Raw genomic sequence first — 20,727 nt, 5'->3', positions numbered from 1 at the left:
TCAAACAAATAAAAGTACTTGAAATGGAAATTTCCTTATTCTCCAAAATATAAAAATCTGCGTGGTCTGGCTGGGCACAGTGGCTCATGCTTGTAATTCCAGCATTTTGGGAGGCTGAGGCGGGCGGATCGCCTGGGGTCAGGAGATCAAGACCAGCCTGGCCAACATGCTGAAACCCCGTCTCTACTAAAAATACAAAAATTAGCTGGGCATGATGGTGGGTGTCTGTAACCCTAGCTACTCGGGAGGCTGAGGCAGGAGAATCGCTTGAACCCAGGAGGCAGAGGTTGCGGTGAGCTGAGATCGCACCATTGCCCTCCAGCCTGGGCGACAAGAGCAAAACTCTGCCTCAAAAAAAAAAAAAAAAAAAAAAAAAATCTGCATGGTCTTCCTCATTTCATTTCATCTTTAATTAGTGAGTTTTGCAACTCGAGATAGGAAAATAGTAATGTGTGTGTTTTTCTTTTGGTTAATGAGACAGCATTACATTTGCTGCCTATAGGCAATTCTTTCACATCCTATGTCCTTTCCCCTAAAAAGAAAGGACTTTCTTTAAAATTGACTGCAGGGTAAAGTTTTTTTTTTCTGTTTGTTTGTTTGTTTTTTGTAATAGACATGTTCTCACTCTGTCACTAAGGCTGGAGTGCAGTGGTGCCATCTCAGCTCACTGCAGCCTCAACCTCCCAGGCTCAAGTGATCCTCCAACCTGAGCATCCCCACTCCCTTGAGTAGCTGGGACTGCAGGCACGTGCCACTATGCCCAACTAATTTTTGTATTTTTTGTGGAGACAGGGTTTCGTCATGTTGCCAGACTGGTTTCGAACTCCTGGGCTCAAGCGATCCTCCCAAAGTGCTCAGCCTCCCAAAGTGCTGGTATTACAAGCATGAGTTACCGTGCCTGGACAAGACTCTTTAATTTAAAATCACTTTTACAGAAACAGCAAATGGGAGGCCCTGAGGCAGGAGAGTGCCTGATGCAGTCAAGTTCCAGCAAGAGTCCACGGCAGCTAACTCACAGTGAGCAAGGGGAACAAGGATGAGAGATGCAGTCAAAGAGGCCATGATGAGGGCTCTTGTCGGTCAGCCATGGTAAGGATTTAGGGAGTTTCTTAAAGCATGATGGGAAACCACTGAAGCTGGGGTGTTTGTGGTGATGAGATTTAACACCCTTTAGGAAGGATCACTCTGTCTGTTATGTTGAATTAGACGGGGAAGGAAGCAGGGATGCATGCAGGGACAACAGGTGACCGTTGGCAGTGGTCCAAATGTCACATAACTGGCTTCAAGCAAGAGTACACAGAGACTGGGCTCCCTGAATCCTTGTAGTCAGCAAAATCCTTGACAACTTTGCAAATGGATGTTTCATAAAATACACTAAATCCCAAATTCCCTACCCATGACCCATAATAAACAATAATAGACAATGCAGAAATTCAGCACTGGATTGCTATCCTATACCCTGGTTGCTATGGTTACTGGGAGTCCCTGCATAGGGCATAAACACCAGTTGTTATACCTGGATGTAGGAGCGCTCTCTTGACTCTTGATGGATTTTCCCACATTGCTCTCCTTTTGTCTGTGTTACTTTTTTGAGATAAAAAGTTGGATACAATTGGAGCTCTGTCTCTTCCCGGAGCACTTCCTGTGATGAGAGGCTCCTTTCATTCGCCACTACCATTCTAAATACCAGTCAGGAAGCCTGCAGCTGGCAGTGCTCCACTGCTTTGGCAAGGGCTGGGCGTTCATCTTCTGGGTCAGATTGCTTTGTTATTTATAACTTCCCTGTAAATACAAAATATTTTACTAAAGTAGTTATTTTTATATCTCTCAGATGCTGTAAGTACCTAGGCTTTCAGGAGAGCCTCACATTCAGAAGGGAGACCAGATGACAACCTCATATAGTCCCATTTGCATTATTATTTAAAACTGGGATTCCTGGCCACACGCAGTGTCTCACATCTGTAATCCCAACACTTTGAGAGGCCAAGGTGGGAGGACCACTTGAACCCAGGAGTTGGAGATCAGTCTGAGCCCCGTCTCTACAAAAAATACAGAAATTAGCCGGGTGTGCTGGTGTGCACCTGTAGTGTCAGCTACCCAGGAGACTGAGGTGGATCACCTGAGCCCAGGAGGTTAAGGTGCAGTGAGCCATGATTGCACCACTGCACTCCAGCATGGGTGACAGAGACAGACCACATCTAAAAAAAAAAAAAATAGGTCTCCACAAATGTTACCATGCATCGTCAGAAATGCTCTGTGTTCGTGATTGCACATTGCTTTCACTTTGCCAGGTGCTGGGGGCAAAGAGATGATTAAGACACTGTCCCAGGCCTCAAGCCCCACAAAATGCTGGGGAAGTGCCATGCTATGCAGCCAGCAATCATTTTACCTTTTAAGAGCTTTGAGAGAGACACCCACTGGAAAGGGGTGCAGAGGACCCCAGAGGATCAACTAACCCAGTGTGGGAGGGTCAGGGAAAGTTTCATAGAGCCCATGACCCTTAGGGCAAATCTTGAGAGGAAGATGGCCAGGCAGAGGAAATGGGAAAATCTGTTCCAGCACCATATTTGCTAGATTATTGGTACTTTATGTACAGCATCTCCTTTAATCTTCACAACTACCCTGCTACACAGCATTTTAGAGGTGAGGAAACTAAGGCTGAGAGAGATTAAGTTACTTGCCCAAGGGTACACAGAGACAAAGCCAGGACTAACTCATAACAAAGTAGGTAGGTTTTGTTTGTTTTGCATGTCAGATTGCTTCTAGAAATAACAGCGGGCTTCCTATTAATTCCAGGCAAGGTCCTGCTATTTTATAATTGTGGTTTGTTCTTTCAATGATGGGAGCATGTGGTGTATGGATCCCACCTTCCCCCAGTACTGTGCACTCCTCCCCATGATGGAGAGATTGGGAGGAACCACCTGGCTAGGATTGCTGGCTCTCCTGACATCTTCTCATGGCATCCATGTGGTTTATCCAGTTTTCTGAAAAGTAAGTAATTTTTAAAATACTGAAATTTGAAAGTATAAGAACATGTTGCTTTTTAAGGGATATTTACATGTTTATATATTTTTATTAATTTGAAGACTATAAATATATAAATGCAGTTTCAAGTATCATTTCCTATAAAATATAGGGTCTTTCTTTTCTTTTTTTTTTTGAGACAGAGTCTCACTCTGTCACCCAGGCTGGAGTTCAGTGGTGTGATCTTGGCTCACTGCAACCTCCGCCTTCCACGTTCAAGTGATTCTCGTGCTTCAGCCTTCCAAGTAGCTGGGATTACAGGCATGCACCACCGTGCCTGGCTAATTTTTTGTATTTTTTTTTTTTAGTAGAGATGGGGTTTCACCATGTTGCCCAGGCTGGTCTTGAACTCCTGGCCTCATGTGATCCACCTGCTTCAGCCTCCCAAAGTGCTGGCATTACAGATGTTAGCCACCATGCCCCGCCAAATATAGGGCCTTTCTTTCTGTTTTCATGTTCTGCCTGTATGATCTAGGGAAATAACAATCAATTATGAAAAAATAGTTATTTAGAATCCTTTGTTAAGTTATTGTAAGTACACTCCTGGACAGAGAGTCAAAAATAGAATTAAAATTAATTTGTCAGACATACTCCTGCTTTCTCTTAAAATGTAAATGAGATACAAATAGGGGTAGGTTCCATTTAGTCATTAATCTTTTTCAAATGGTGGCAGATTTTTAAAAAAAATCTAAAACAACCATGGTGAAGTTACATATCCAATTAATAAACAAGTTAAAACTTCACCCATTCAAAAACTTCTTTACTTTTTGTTTTTGGAATATACCATATTCACTTTTGAAATGCAGGTCAACCTAGATACAGGTAGCTCCCAACAACTACTTTTACAGCTTCAGAGTGATGTCGTAACTCACGAAATTCCCCTTTGTAGACTGAAACAAAAAATTCAGAAATTTCCAAGGTGCCTGTGAGGCCCTGAGTCATCTGGCTGGATTCCACCTAATGCGCCTCTCTGTGAATGATTGAAGACAGAGCTGCAAAACCAGTTTCAGTTTTTGTTATTTTTTTCTCTAACCACAGTACAGTCAGGCACTTGTCCAACAGTTTCCCACATAGCTCTTCCCCATGGTGTGTGACTTCATGTGCGTGTCAGTTGGGAAGAGCTAAAAGTCAGAGTTCACCCATGTCTAGCAGAAAAGGACTTGAAGATTTTATATGGACTGTGTGTTGGTATTTATGAGTCCACCAGGCCATCTCATTTTGTCTTATCTTTTCAGACTGAAGATTTCTATTCCTTCAGTTTTATTTTCTTTCAGCAGATGGGCTTTTGTCCCCCATCTTTGTGAAATCTCACAAATTGCTCAGCAGAAAGTTTCCAGACGACTTAGTGGATTTTTATGAACATTTAACAATGAGGCTGAATGTGGTGGCTCAGGTCTTTAATCCCAGTACTTTGGGAGGCTGAGGTGGATGGATCATCTGAGGTCAGGAGTTTGAGACCAGCTGATCAACATGGTGAAACCCTGTCTCTACTAAAAGTATAAAAATTAGCCAGCGTGGTGGTGCGCACCTGTAGTCCCAGCTACCTGGGAGGCTGAGGCACAAGAATTGCTTGAACCCGGGAAGCAGATGTTGCAGTGAGCTGAGATCATGCAACTGCACTCCAGCCTGGGTGACAGAGGGAAACTCTGTCTCAAAAAAGAAGGGTATGGGGGGTTCTTTTTGGAGATGCTAAAAATGTTCTAAAATTGATGGTGGTGATGGATGCACATGCTAAACATCACTGAATTGTACACTTTAAATGAGTGAATTGTATAGTATAAATAATATCAATAAAGCTGTTACCCAAAAAAAACAGATGAATGGAAGGAAGATATTGGAGAGAGGGTCTCTATTGGATATTTATCTCGGTGAGTCATTCTGAACCTTAGTCCCAATTTACTCATGCTTGTAATGGTAGTCTTTCTCAAAGGGGGCTTTCCAGAGGCCCCAGCCACATCACTGACAGATAAAGAGTGAGTCTCCCAATGCCTTCGAAGTTGTCAGGGCAGTTTCCTGGGCTCAGCATTTGCGGTTCTGCATAAAACTGGCTTTCACACAGCTCACAGGGCTCAGCGGGGATCCCAAATCATCGGTCCTTGTGTTTCTTCCCCATTTCTCAAGCCACAGATCTGAGCTGAACTATCAATGACATTAAACCCCTGGAAAATAAAAAATCCTCTAGAATCAACCCCAAACAGTTGACATTTTCATTCCCAGTGAGAGCTATACTCAGAAAAGAATTGTAATAACACAAATGAAATCAGCCCTGCACTCTCGCCCTTCATGTTGAGGCCCTGAGATCAATGGCATCAGCATCACCTGGGAGAAAATACCAAAACAAGGGCCACATCCCAGACCTACTGAATCCGAATCTACATTTTTCACCAAGTCCTCAGCAATCAACTGCATATTAACTGTCCACAGCAGCTGGCCCTATGAAGTCTGCCTTCCTGCTTATACTTTTGGATGAAACGCCTGAGTTCCTAGCATGGAACCTAACATGGATCTCTCAGATTGTCTCGGTCACCAATGAGCTCCACCCTCTATGTCGCTAAATTCAGGGGACAATTCTCAGCCTTGAATCCTATCTACAGCATTTGACATGCTTGCTTCCTTCTTGAGAACATTTCCATGTGGCTTGCAGTAGGTTACACTCTCATTGGTTTTCCCTGTCACTGGTCACTCTGTTTTAGTATCATTTGCTGGTTCCTCTTTCCTGACCTTTTAACTGGAATGTCCTGGAATGTAATCCTTGGACGCCTTCTATCTACATTCACTCCTTTGGTGATCTTCTCTAGTTCCATGGCTTCCTACATCATCTCCATGCTAATGACCTCCCCGCTGTCTATCTTCAGGCTTGCATCTCCCCCTCAGAATTCCAGATCCAGAACCTAACAGTCAACTTGACAACTCTACTTGCATGTCTGATGAGCATCTCAAACTTAACATGTTTAAAATCGAGCTTTCAATCGTCTCTCCAGCGCCCTTGAATGGCAACTCCATTCTTGTGTACCTTGAGCTAAAGAAACATGGAGTCATCATTAACTCCTCTCTTTCTTTCATATCATACTTCCAATCAGGGGGCAAATCATATTGGCTCTATTTCAAATATATATGCAGAAGCCCAACTTAAAAATGGGCAGGAGATTTGAATAGACACTTCACCAAAGAAGAGCAAAGAAGATACAGGAGTGCCAGTGTGCACATGAAAAGATGTTTAACATGGTTAGTCCTTAGGGAAATGCAAATTAAACCCACCACTAGAAACTGCTTCACACCCACTTGGATGGCCATAATTAGAAAAAAAATAATAATAACAGTGTTGGTGAGGATGTGGAGAAATAAGAATCTTTGTACATTACTGGCAGGAATATAAAATGGTGCAGCCACTTTGGGAAACAGTTTGGCAGTTTCTTAAGAAGTTAAGCATCATAGTAAACATACAACTCAGTTAAAAATAAAAATAAAAGAAGTTAAGCATAAATTTACCCATACATCCCAGCAATTCTACAGCTTTGTGTGTACACAAGAGAAATGAACCCATACATTTACACGAAGACTCATCTGTGAGCATCCATAGCAGCACTATTCATAGTAGCCAAAAAGTGGAACAACCCAAATGTCCACTAACTCGTGAATGGATCAACAAGATGTGGTATAGTTATTCAAATAAATACTATTCCATAATAAAAAGGAATGAATAATGATACATGCTGTAGCACAAATGAACTTTGAAAGCATTTGCTAAATGTAAGAAGCCAATCACAAAAGACCACATATTGAATGACTCCACTTATGTGAAGTATCTGAAATCCACAAATCTACACAGATGGAAAGTGGATTCGCAGTTACCTGGGGCTGGTGGGAGAAAAGAGGAGTGACTACACATGGGCACAAGGGACCCTACTGGAGTAATGGAAATGTTCTGAAATTGGATTGTGGTAATGGCTGAATAACTCTGTAAATTTGTTTAAAAATCATTGAATTGTGCACTTAAAACAAGTGAATTTTATCGTGCGTAAATTACACCTCAATAACACTGTTTAAAAATATCCAGAATGTGACCACATACTATGTTCTCTGCCATTGTCTTGTTCTAAACCAGCATCATCCTCACCTGGCTGACTGTCACCTGGATGACCAATTGTCATACAGATACCACCTGCTAAGTGGTTGCCTGACTTCCACTCTTGTCTCTTAAGTACATTTCTAACAACAGCCAGAGTGAGCCTGGGAAATATGCACATCAGATCAGGTTACCTCTCTCTCAAAACACTCTGTTGGCTCCTGTCTCCAAGAGAAAGACAAAGTTCTTATAGTGGCCTTTAAAGCTTCACTTATCTGGCCCCTCCTTGTTACCTTTCTGAGCCCCCTGCCTGCTATTAATGCTTACCTCCTTGCTAGAGACTGCATTCAGTCACACTGGCCTCCTTGCTGCTCTTTAGCCATACGAAGCACTTTTCTGCCACAGGGCCTTTGCACTGGCTGTTGCTTCCTCTGGAATGTTCATACCCCAGATTCCTTTTTTGGTTTTGTTTTGTTTGTAGACAGGGTCTAGCTCTGTCATGCAGGCTGCAGTACAGTGGCATGATCTCAGCTCACTGCAACCTCTGCCTCCCAAGCTCAAGAGATTCTCCCACCTCAGCCTCCCAAGTAGCTGGGACTACAGCCACATGCTATCATGCTCGGCTAATTTTTAAATTGTTTTGGTAGAGAGGAGGTCTCAGTGATATTGCCCATGCTAGTATTGAACTCCTGGGTTCAAGTGATCCTCCCACCTTGGCCTCCCAAAGTGTTGGGATTACAGGTGTGAACAACTGTACCCAGCCTCCGAGATTCCTAATGACTTAACTTACCTCTCTCAAGTCCTAGCTCAAATGTCACCTGGGGCAGTGAGGCTTTCCTGCCCTCTTACATTACCTAGCACCCTTTCTGATTTTTTTTTTTTTTTTTTTTAGATGGAGTCTCACTCTGTCTCCTGGGCTGGAGTGCAGTGGTGCAATCTCAGCTCACTGCAACCTCTGCCTCCCAGGTTCAAGCAATTCTCCTGCCTCAGCCTCCCGAGTAGCTGGGATTACAGGCACCCACAACTACGCCCAGCTAATTTTTTGCATTTTTAGTAGAAATGAGGTTTCACCATATTGGCCAGGCTGGTCTCCAAATCCTGACCCCATGATTCACCGACCTTGGCCTCCCAAAATGCTGGGATTACAGGAGTGAGCCACCACCATGCCTGGCCTCTGATTTTTTAAAAAATAGAGCTTATTCACCATTGAAATACAATGCCCTGGCCGGGCGTGGTGGCTCACACCTGTAATACCGGCACTGGAGGCCGAGGCGGGTGGATCACTTGAGGTCAGAAGTTTGAGACCAGCCTTGCCAACATGGTGAAACCCAGTCTCTACTAAAAATACAAAAATTAGCCAAGCATGGTGACATGTGCCTGTAATCCCACCTACTTGGGAGGCCAAGGCCCCAGAAAATGGCTTGAACCGGGAGGTGGAGGTTGCAGTGAGCCAAGACCATGCCACTGCACTCCAGTCTGGGAGACAGAGTGATACCATGTCTCAAAAAAAAAAAAAAAAAAAAAAACAGAAAGAAAGAAATACAATGCCTTGCTCATTTATATTGTTTGTTGTCTGCCTTCTCTCACTGAATTGTAAACTGCATGGGGTCAGAGATTTTTGTCTTTTTGGTTCACAGCTTATCTCCAGCCCCTAGGATAGTTCCTGGCACACAGAGTGCCCTCAAGAAATATTTGTTGAATGAGTGCACCTAAGAAATTTGGAAGAGCCAGGAATATGACAGATCAACACGTACATACGTTTAGGTAAAAGATTAAAAACAAGTTCAGAGGGAGTGATTGATGACAGGCAAAACAATTTGAGAGTTGAAAGAATGGGCAATTGGAAAAGAGAGAACATTTTTTCCCCAGAACATTTGGAGCTTTTCTTCTCCATGTATGTAGTATCTTTCAGTAAATATTACATATACTATAAGTCTTAGGCCATATATGCTCAAACTCTATTATAAAGCTAATTATTCAATTGTCTTATAATCCTTCCCTTTCTTGTGTGTTATTTTCTGTTTTAATGTTCAATAGCATTGTTAGAAAGAAAAGGAGATTTAAAAAATTCTATTTGTTTACTGTTTTACTTGCCAGAAGACCCTGCGAGTACTTAAGGAATATAGTTGAAAGAGGTTATTAAAATTGTTTGGTGATTTTGTGATTGTTGACTTAGTTGTCTGTTAGCATGCATTACAGACTGTACTTGGCTATATGTCAGTAATTCTAGAAGTGACTCTTTGAAAATAATTTTCCCCAAATCATATACATAAACACTATTTGTAACTTATGAGTTTTTAAAAGTTTATGTGCATTTATTTTTGTTATAATTCAGTGGCTTTTAGTATATTCACAAAGTTGTGCAATTATCGTTATCTAATTCCAGAATGTTTTCATTACCCCAAGAGGAAACCCAGTACCAGTTAATAGCCGCTCTGTATTCCACCTTCTTCCTAACCCCCTGACCCCCACCAGCCACCTACATTCTGTCCCTATGGATCTGCTTATCCTGGACATTTCATACAAATGGAATCATACAATATGTAGCTTTTGTGTCTGGCTTCTTTCACATCATTTCTTTTGTCTCAACTCAAGAAGTAAACCATATTTTACTAACCAAATAAACTGTACTGACCTTTACTTAAAGTACATCTTCATCTGAATTTGCATAAATAAGCTGACATTTCTGCCTGTCACAATTATACTCCTTCCAACTTTTGTGTCAAAAATTATTTTTGATAACCACATGCAAAACTTGACATTTTGAAATTCAGATACTCACTGTTATCTACAAGATGAAGGTCACAAGATTTTTTTTCTTTAAAAAAAAGGAAGCAAGGATATTTTCCCCTAGTTTTGTAATTTATTTGGCAAAAAAGAACTTAATGAAATTTCATCACTAGAGCCATTGTGTTTAGTAAGGACAACATTTAGGAATGCTTAGAAGTTGGATCAATTTTTTTCTCCCCTGTATGTTTCATCTCAAACACACATATCCTCTGGTATAAAATTATTGTATAAAATATATAGGCCAGGCATGGTGGCTCATGCCTGTAATCCCAGCACTTTGGGAGGCCAAAGCAAGTGGATTGCTTCGAGCTCAGGAGTTCAAGACCAGCCTGGGCAACATAGTGAAACCCCGTCTCTACTAAAAATACAAAAATTAGCTGGGCATTGGTGGCTCATGCCTGTAGTCCCAAATACTTGGGAGACTGAGGCTAGAGAATTGTGTGAGCCTGAGAAGGAGAGATTGCAGTGAGCAGAGATTGTGCCACTGCACTCCAGCCTGAGAGACAGAGTGAGACCCTGTCTCAAAAGATATATATATGTATGTGTGCATCTGTGCATGTGTGTATAGGGGGGAGTATACAATTGTTTGCATTGCATGACTTGTTGAAAAGTAATCTGTTCCTCACACAATTCCATTACATCTCTAAGCTACAGAATTCCATACTTAGCCCATCCTATGAACTTCCTTTATTCCATCTCTGCTCTATCTTATCACTGCTTTATATTATTTGTGAACATGTGTTCCCCCCCGCCCTTTAATTGCCCATCAGGTTTCCTACGCAGGTCTTAGTAGTGAGATTTACATCCCTCAAAGCCCCAAGGTTTAACTCTAGGTTTGGTAGATGCTTAATGCAATTTTGCAAATAGATTTTTACTTAAAATTACAGTGGAATTTCAATATACCCTCATCCTTGCTTTGGTTTTGTACAGCGATGTCATATTTTAGAAGCCCTGCAATTAACCTTAATAAACAGGATCAAATATTACTATTATTAATGTTTCAAACCCAATCTCCAGAAAAAGTTTTTTTAAGATAAATTCATTTCATTCATGTTATGGAATTTAAAATTTACCAGATTAATAAACAAAGCTGAGTCAGGCAATCAGGCAGGAGAAAGAAATCAAGGGTATTCAATTAGGAAAAGAGGAAGTCAAATTGTCCCTGTTTGAAGATGACATGATTGTATATTTAGAAAACTCCACTGACTCAGCCCCAAATCTCCTTAAGCTTATAAGCAACTTCAGCAGTCTCAGGATACAAAATCAATGTGCAAACATCACAAGCATTCTTATACACCAGTAACAGACAAACAGACAGCCAAATAACGAATGAACTCCCATTCACAATAGCTTCAAAGAGAATCAAATACCTAGGAATCCAACTTACAAGGGATGTGAAGGACCTCTTCAAGGAGAACTACAAACCACTGCTCAATGAAATAAAAGAGGACACAGACACATGGAAGAACATTCCATGCTCATGAATAGGAAGAATCAACATTGTGAAAATGGCCATACTGCCCAAGGTAATTTATAGATTCAATGCCATCCCCATCAAGTCACCAATGACTTTCTTCACAGAATTGGAAAAAACTACTTTAAAGCTCATATGGAACCAAAAAAAGAGCCCGCATTGCCAAGACAATCCTAAGCCAAAAGAACAAAACTGGAGGCATCACACTACCTATCTTCAAACTGTACTACAAGGTTACAGTAACCAAAACAGCATGGTACTGGTACCGAAATAGAGATATAGACCAATGGAACAGAACAGAGCCCTCGGAAATAATACCACACATCTTCAACCATCTGATCTTTGACAAACCTGACAAAAACAAGAAATGGGAAAGGATTCCCTATTTAATAAATGGTGCTGGGAAACTAGCTAGCCATATGTAGAAAGCTGAAACTGGATCCCTTCCTTACACCTTATACAAAAATTAATTCAAGATGGATTAAAGACTTAAATGTTAGACCTAAAACCATAAAAACCCTAGGAGAAAACCTAGGCAATACCATTCAGGACATAGGCATAGGCAAGGACTTCATGTCTAAAACACCAAAAGTAATGGCAACAAAAGCCAAATTTGACAAATGGGATCTAATTAAACTAAAGAGCTTCTGCACAGCAGAAGAAACTACCATCAGAGTGAACAGGCAACCTACAGAATGGGAGAAAATTTTTATAATCTACCCATCTGACAAAGGCTGATATCCAGAATCTACAAGGAACTTAAACAAATTTACAAGAAAAAATCAACCCCATCAAAAAGTGGGCAAAGGATATGAACAGACACTTCTTGAAAGAAGACATCTATGCAACCAACAGACACATAAAAAAATGTTCATCATCACTGGCCATCAGAGAAATGCAAATCAAAACCACAATGAGATACCATCTCATACCAGTTAGAATGGTGATCATTAAAAAGTCAGGAAATAACAGGTGCTGGAGAGGATATGGAGAAATAGGAACACTTTTACACTGTTGATGGGACTGTAAACTAGTTCAACCATTGTGGAAGACAGTGTGGCGATTCCTCAAGGATCTAGAACTAGAAATACCATTTGACCCAGCTATCCCATTACTGGGTATATACCCAAAGGATTATAAATCATTCTACTATAAAGACACATGCACACTTATGTTTAGTGCGGCACTATTCACAATAGCAAAGACTTGGAACCAACCCAAATATCCATCAATGATAGACTGGATTAAGAAAATGTGGCACATATACACCATGGAATACTATGCAGCCATAAGAAAGGATGAGTTCATGTCCTTTGTAGGGACATGGATGAAGCTGGAAACCATCATTCTGAGCAAACTATCGCAAGGACAGAAAACCAAACACTGCATGTTCTCACTCATAGGTGGGAATTGAATAATGAGAACACTTGGACACAGGGTGGGGAACATTACACACCAGGGCCTGTCATAGGGCAGGGGGATGGGGCGGGATAGCATTAGGAGATATACCTAATGTGAATGACGAGTTAACGGGTGTAGCACACCAACATGGCACATGTATACATATGTAACAAAGCTGCACTTTGTGCACATGTACCCTAGAACTTAAAGTATAATAATAATAAAAAAACAAAGCCCTGAGTCATAACAGGCTGTGTTAGATAGTATTATTGTTCAAATATTTGATGACCCTCCCGGTGGGACCATTGTAGGCTACCACATCACTCAGATCAGGCTTTTCCATGTGACTTGCAATGTCCCTCTCTTTAGGAGGATTATACATCACATTGTGTGACTTGCTTTGGTGAACATCATATGAGGGGAGATGATGAATGTCACTTCTTTGTGGAAGCTTCAAGAGCCAGCAGGGGTTTTACTTTTGGTCTCTTTTCTCTCAACCAATGATACCTGCAATATATCAGACAGAGGCTGATCCATTAGCTCAGGTTCATCAGGTCCAGAGGGAAGATGACATAGAAGGAAACCACAGCTGACCCATAATGGACATTAAGGTGAGAAATAAATCTTTGTTTTTATAAGCCACTGAGGTTTGTGGAGGTCATTTTTTACCACAGTGTAACTTAGCCTAAGCTGACAGATAAGTTTTAAGAGAGATAGAATTCCATTTACCTGCATTTATATTATGAATCCCAGTAAGCTTGGACTAGATAACTATAAGACATCAACTTCTAAATTAGAATAGGAATTATTGGGGGAGATATTAAGTAGCTCCTAGAGGCAAGGCTGGAGTTTGGAGAGTGGGCAGGCACCAAAGGGAATCCACGAGGCTGGAGCTGCAGCCATAGCTGGAACGTGAATGACCTGATTAAGATGCTGTCACTGTTAGGTACTGGAAACCGCCACTGGCATTCCGGGCACTAGCACCAGTGGTGGTCACTAGATACTAGAGGCTACCACTACCTGTGCCAGAATGAACACTGAACTAATCCAGCATCTCTTTGTTGCTTGCCCAAGAGTCAGCTCTTCAAAGAGAGTATCTGATTGCCTAGTCTTGAGTCTCATGGCTGTATTTTTGTTGTCAGGGTACTGGAAGAGCAAGTGTCTCTCCATTGGGACTTTTATAATGAAACGACTCACAAGATAGTTGGTTTCTTAAGTGTCAGAAAGACCTTCAGATGCTAACCAAACCGCATCCCCCACAAAAGAAAAATATCCCCCACAAACTTAGAAGATAAGCAAACTAGGCTGGGCGCAGTGGCTCACGCTTATAGTCCCAGCACTTTGGGAGGCCGAGGTGGGCAGATCACCTGATGTCAGGAGTTCAAAACCAGCCTGGGCAACATGGTGAAACCCCGTCTCTACTAAAAATACAAAATTAGCTAGACGTGGTGGCGTACGCCTGTAATCCCAGCTACTCGGGAGGCTGAAGTGGGAGAATCACCTGAACCCTGGAGGCGGAGGTTGCAGTGAGCCAAGATCGTGCCACAGCATTCTGGCCTGGGTGACAGATTGAGACTCCATCTAAAAAGAAAAAGAAAAAGAAGATAAGCAAACTTTACAACTTCTATTCTGTATTTCCATTATGGAGGTTGATATGGTTTGGCTCTGTCCCCACCTAAATCTCATCTTGAGTTGTAGCTCCCATAATCCCCACATGTCATGGGGGTAATTGAACCATGGGGGTGGGTTTTTCCCATGACAGTGAATAAGTCTTAGGAGGTCTGATGGTTTTATAAAGGGCAGTTTCCACACACACTCTCTCTTGCCTGCCGCCATGTAAGATGTGCTTTCGCTCCTCCTTTGCTTTCCGCCATGATTGTGAGGCCTCCCCAGTCATGAGGAATTGTGAGTTCATTAAACCTCTTTTTCTTTATAAATTACTCAGTCTCAGGTATATCTTTATCAGCAGCGTAAGAACAGATTAATACAGAGGTATGACATAAGCAGTGTAGTATAAATGATTGCATTCTAATTGAAAGTATATGTGATGGATGGACATATTCTAGTCCAGTGCTGTCTGATAGAATTTTCTGTGCTGATGCACATACTCTATATCTACTCCATCAATTGGGTAGCCACTAGCCACACGTGCCTATTGAGCAGTGCAAATGAGGCTAGTATGACTTAGGAATTGAATTCTGAATGCTATATCATTTTAATTGGTTTGCATTGAAATTTAAATAGCCACACGTGCGTAGCGGTTACCGTATTGGACAGCACAATTCTAGTCCATTCAGGCACCACACCTAATTTTCTTCAGGAAATTCTTCTCTCTTTTTGTGTAAGATTTATTCCTAAGTATTTTATAATTTTGTTATTGAATTAATATAGTTTAAATAGATATTCCTGTGTTTTGTTGGCTATATAAAGGGAACTTACTTTCGTTAATCACTTTTTATCTAGCCACCTTATTAAACCCTTTCTTTTTTTTTTTTTTTTTTTTTTTGAGACGGAGTCTCGCTCTGTCGCCCAGGCTGGAGTGCAGTGGCCGGATCTCAGCTCACTGCAAGCTGCGCCTCCCGGGTTCACGCCATTCTCCTGCCTCAGCCTCCCAAGTAGCTGGGACTACAGGCGCCTGCCACCTCGCCCGGCTAGTTTTTTGTATATTTTAGTAGAAACGGGGTTTCACCGTGTTAGCCAGGATGGTCTCGATCTCCTGACCTCGTGATCCGCCCGTCTCGGCCTCCCAAAGTGCTGGGATTACAGGCTTGAGCCACTGCGCCCGGCCATTAAACCCTTTCAATGATAGATTTTCTATAGTGTGATTTGGATTTTCTAATCATATTGTCTATGTTTAATAAGTTTTGTTTCTCCCTTTGCAGTCCTCGCACTTTTTTTGCTTTTATTGCTGTGTGCTAGGACCTCCCATGCAATGTCGAAGAGAGTGGTTGGAGGAGACATTCTTATCTTTTTTTTTTTTTTTCTATTTTAAAGGGCATACGTGACGGATTTTAACCATTAAGAATGATGTTTGGTATAGGTTTTTAGTACATATTCTTTATGAGGTTAGGGAAGTCTCTTCTATTCCTGGTTTGCTAAGAGATTACTTATCACAAATGGTGTTGAATTTAATTGAATGAATTTTTTTCTTCATCTATTGAGTTGACTGCATGTTGTTTTCCCTTTGAACTGTTCAACTACCCTTGCATTCCTGATATACATCCAAATTAGTCATTACAAATGAAATTCTATTATTTTCTCTTATTAGTCACTTTTTCCTCCCTCTTTGCAAGTCTAACACTTTTTTAATGAATGCAGGACATAGTATATAATGAAACAAAAATGCTCCACATATTGTCTTCTACCAGTGAGGGTTCACCCTTTCCACTTTTAGGCAGAGAGAGTGAGGGATTTATCAAATTTAATCAGGGATTTCATTTAGCCAGAGCCTAGCTGTAGCTGTGAGTAGGATCCAGCACCCGCTTGGATTATTTATACTCCTATGGATGGAGTGAGGGTAGGGGAGGTGAGAGGATAAGAAGCTGGTTATGTGAGGGTGATGGCAGTCTCAGCTCTTAAACCAAAAAATAAAGAAAGCTGCAAATGAGCACTGGGTATTTAGATAGAAGATCATGGGGCCGCTGGAAAAGGAACACTTCAGCATCACTATCCTGAGTCTTAGGAGCAGCACATATGGTTTTGGCCATGTCTGTGTGGGCTTGTGTCTGAAGGAAATAGTTGCCAAGATAACTGGACTTTTGCCTTTCACTAACCATTATAGCCTAAGACAAAGATTAAATTGTGCGGCCTTATGAAGTACTTTTAAAGGTTTCTTAAAATTGCTTCATTGAAAAACTTCCACTTATTGCCCAAAATAATATTATAACGTGGAATCCAAAATTTAAATAAAAATTACCCAGAATCCTACTGCCATAATGATTCAACTGCTTTGATTTTCCTTGCTGCCTTCCATTCTTTTGTATATAAACACTCATATATACACACTCATACAAACACACACACATATACTTTTCACATAATTGTAACCATGGTGTGTATGCTATTTTCCTTCCATTGCCTTGAAGGTTAAGTTCAGTTTTTGACCCATGTTCATCAGCAAATCAGCAAAGAGATTGCATTCTTCACTTCATTCCTGAATTTTAATGCTTGTTCCATTTTGCCATTTTTTAATTAACTAAGTTAAGTTATATTTAGAGTGTGGTCAAGAAAGTACAGCACTATTCAACATACACATCTTATTTTTAAGAGAATACATTAGATCTTGCATCGCTAGAGAAAGTATTACAATTTTAAGTTCTTCCACCAGTTGTGAAGATTTAATAATAGTTTGCCTGTTTTCGTTATTTAGAAAGATTTATTGAAAGCTGCTATGTGCTAAGTTATTTGTGACCTTGTTTGCGAAACTTGTACTACTCTTTCCACAGCCCTTCCCATTGCTGCCTGCTCATTCTTAGGGCTCGACATGAGTCACCTCCTCATTCCTGCCTTCTCTGGTATCATCACCCTATATTCCCACCTACTGCACCTTGAAATTATTTTCTGCAGTCCATTTGTTTTTTTTTTTTTTGAGACGGAGTCTTACTCTGTCGCCCGGGCTGGAGTGCAGTGGCCGGATCTCAGCTCACTGCAAGCTCCGCCTCCTGGGTTTACGCCATTCTCCTGCCTCAGCCTCCCGAGTAGCTGGGACTACAGGCGCCCGCCACCTCGCCCGGCTAGTTTTTGTATTTTTAGTAGAGACGGGGTTTCACCGTGTTAGCCAGGATGGTCTCGATCTCCTGACCTCGTGATCCGCCCGTCTCGGCCTCCCAAAGTGCTGGGATTACAGGCTTGAACCACCGCCCCCGGCCTCTGCAGTCCATTTGTAACTACACATTTGTTTAGTTACTTAATGAATGTCTTCTCTAATCTTCTCTAAGCTCTCCTAGAAAAGGAACTGAATCTATTTTGTTCACCAAGATAAAGTCACATAACATTTTTTAAAAAGCTGGTGGATGGGAGCCAAAGTGTGGAGGAGGGTGTTTGTCCTCAGAGAAGAGGATGGTGGCTGGGGACGCCCCTGAATTCCTCCCGTGTCTTATTTACTGCTGTATTCTCAGCACCTAGCACAGCGTACATGCTCACTGTATATTTGGTGAATAAATAAGTATTAATATGAATTGACTTTTCATTTCCTGCAAATCTTAAAATCACCCAAGGGAAGAGACAGTAAATGTGTGTCTATGTTGCGGGCATTGGAGGGACTTGGGTGAGCGTGGTGGTTACCCACAAACTTGAGAGGTGTGAGTTGTGTTGGCTCCTGCCTCCCATGCCTGCCTCCCTTCTGACAGTGTGTAGGTTGACAGAAGGAAGCATGGCAATGGCTTTTGACACCCTGGTTGCCATTTGACAGTGTCCACTGGATAGAATTCATAGGACTCATTAAAGAATATATGTTTTATTTGTTTGAGGGCCAGAATTTTCATTTGCTTACATCAATCTGAGTCTGGAAATTCTGAAATTTGCTCACTGGTGATACCTAGATTAAGGATGATGCCCCTATTCATTTTTGCTTGAGAACTCCTTTTTAAGCATAGCAGTGAAGAAATCCGATTTTTGGCATTTCCTTATACGTTGAAATTTTATCTGACTTAAGAATTACTATCAAAAGTTCTATATCAGTGCAAGAAACATGCTGAACTTAGTATCTAGGCAAACCGGATAAGTGTGACATTGGTATAAAATATTGAAGATGTACATATTATATAAATATGTAAGTATATAAATAAATGCATTATTAAATACATCAATATATGTTGAAAAGCTATATATTATAAAAAATGCTTCCTCAACCAAATTGGGATTTTTCTTCCATATACTATTGGTAATGTTCTTTTTCACTTAACATTATATGTTGTTAAGAATTTTCACTCTGGCTTGACTTTAAAGCCAAATATAACAAATTTTGAGTTACTTTTATGTATATTTTATGCTTTTTCCCCTTCTTAGTACAGGTATAGAAGAACATCTATGAAACATTATGACCAAATCTGTTATTCGGCCAAACAACTTTGGAAAAATATCAAATTTGTGGCTATTTATATATCTAATATAATGGTGAAATGGCCTACAACTGAGTTCTGTGTTTTTCCTTGTATGTGAAAGTAAAAGCAGTCCAATTATCATCAATATTTACTTTACCTGAGTCTAGGGCCCACTTACTTGTAGCTTTTTTTTTTTTTTTTTTAATTCTTGAGACAGAGTCTTGCTGTGTTGCCCAAGCTGGAGTGCAGTGGCACGCGATCTTGACTCCTGTAACCTCTGCCTCCCGGGTTCAAGCGATTCTCCTGCCTTAGCCTCCTGAGTTGCTGGGATTACAGGCACGTGCCAGCACGCCCGGCTAATTTTTTTGTATTTTTAGTAGAGACGGGGTTTCACCATGTTGGCCAGGCTAGTCTGGAACTCCTGACCTGTGATCCATCCGCCTCGGCCTCCCAAAGTGCTGGGATTACAGGCGTGAGCCACCTTGCCCGGCCACTTGTAGCTTTTCTTTTCTTTTCTTTTCTTTTTGAGACGGAGTCTCGCTCTGTCGCCCAGGCTGGAGTGCAGTGGCCGGATCTCAGCTCACTTCAGCTCACTGCAAGCTCCGCCTCCCGGGTTCACGGCATTCTCCTGCCTCAGCCTCCCGAGTAACTGGGACTACAGGCGCCCGCCACCTCGCCCAGCTAGTTTTTTTGTATTTTTTTTAGTAGAGACGGGGTTTCACCGGGTTAGCCAGGATGGTCTCGATTTCCTGACCTCGTGATCCACCCGTCTCGGCCTCCCAAAGTGCTGGGATTACAGGCTTGAGCCACCGCGCCCGGCCCACTTGTAGCTTTTCATCAGAGATGCCAGAAGTGATTTCTTTCAGTCTCCAGCTTGAGATGGGGTATTAACTCCCAGGACTCATAGTAATAAGTAGGTGTCATTTAAATAAAGAATCATTTATGCATAGCAACCTTGGCCTCTTTCTCTCCCATGAGTGATGCATTGGTGTTTACAGAATATAAAGATGAAAATCTTCGTGAGATGAAGGGAGTCAAACTAGGTTAGTTCTTTAATGTTTTCATCAAGGAACAAGTTTATGGAGCAAGAGAGATAGCAACTGTTTATCCAACTTGCATCAGCTTACCGACCACACACATCCAACAACAAAAATCCCCCAAACTTGTCCTTCAGAGAAAAATCTTTTAACCCACTCTACTCTTGCACTGACATAGAAATGTGTTTAAGAAGTGAATGGTGGAAGAGACCAGAATATACTAACATTCTTAAATGTCAGTTGGCTAGTATCCAACTGATAGTAACTTTAGAGAAAGTAACTTTTCTTATTCTTTCTTAGGTACTATAAGCTACACTCAAATATGTTTGAATGCCTTCTTACATTTTGGAACAGCCTAAGAGTCACTCATGGGACCTTCTTAGAACATTTTTTATGAAAGCTGTTGGGTTTGTCAAGGTTTACTTTAACTCAAAATACAATAATTTCATGAGATCACTTGTTAATAGCTAGTTGGTATTAGCAGTTGCACAGATAAACTCCTATTTTATCACTCCTTGACTATGGTTAGGATGTATGATTTTCAGGTAGCATTTCTTTAATTATCCTGTGGATTGCTTGTTGCAATTTGGCCCAAGGTACATAACTTTTTTTCTATTGGAAAATTAACTCTAATATTCATATACAATGTTTTATGGTGTACTTTTAATGTGTGTTTTAAAAACGATAATGTATATCTCTTCTTCCCCCCAATTTAACAGATTTGTATTTTATAAACGTTTATACATATTTCCTTGGGGAAATGACCTGCAGATAAGAAACAGATTTCTGTTTATGAGAAAAAAATTATTTAAGCTTATGTGTTGTTTTCAGAAGCATTCTAAAATTGCCTTTTTAATTTGTGAGAAACTTTCTCAAATATGACCTTTCTAGTGC

General features: G+C 41.1%; 1 long non-coding RNA gene across 1 annotated transcript; it reads left to right on the top strand.

Annotated features, from left to right (window-relative positions):
- Positions 1-696: 696 nt before the first annotated feature.
- On the top strand, positions 697-4,850 carry LOC117078168. The gene is made up of 3 exons (XR_004434941.1): positions 697-1,089; positions 2,292-3,331; positions 4,443-4,850. It is a non-coding gene; the product is annotated as an uncharacterized LOC117078168 (long non-coding RNA).
- The last annotated feature ends 15,877 nt before the right edge of the window (positions 4,851-20,727 follow it).

The sequence above is a fragment of the Trachypithecus francoisi genome, unplaced genomic scaffold, assembly GCF_009764315.1.
Source record: "Trachypithecus francoisi isolate TF-2019V2 unplaced genomic scaffold, Tfra_2.0 Lachesis_group6, whole genome shotgun sequence".
Lineage (NCBI taxonomy): Eukaryota > Metazoa > Chordata > Mammalia > Primates > Cercopithecidae > Trachypithecus > Trachypithecus francoisi.
This window is presented reverse-complemented; position numbering and strand designations above follow the sequence as displayed.